This window comes from Dipteris shenzhenensis, chromosome 2 (assembly GCF_047967505.1).
Source record: "Dipteris shenzhenensis isolate YYH24624 ecotype China chromosome 2, Dip_SZ_1.0, whole genome shotgun sequence".
Classification (NCBI taxonomy): Eukaryota; Viridiplantae; Streptophyta; class Polypodiopsida; order Gleicheniales; family Dipteridaceae; genus Dipteris; species Dipteris shenzhenensis.
In genome coordinates this window covers 54,736,925-54,737,201 of record NC_141597.1, presented here as the reverse complement: position 1 = coordinate 54,737,201, position 277 = coordinate 54,736,925, and positions in this window count along the sequence as shown.

The window sequence follows — 277 nt, the reverse complement described above, 5'->3', positions numbered from 1 at the left end:
CAACTACAATTCTTCCCTGATAAATCACATGGTCCACTCCTCTTCCAATTCCAACATTAGATTAGGATGTCCTTCAAGTTGCCAATAAATTGATATCTCGACAACAGGACTGTGAGTCCCATCGCGCGAAGATCATCATCCATTGCTTCCTATTGCAGGTTCTTCCATCTTGACCTTCTGTATGTGAAAGTCATGCCGAGATTTTGCCTTCCAATGAAATACCTGCAAAATTTGGGATCTGTTAATACATACTATCCTGATCATTTTTTATACAAAA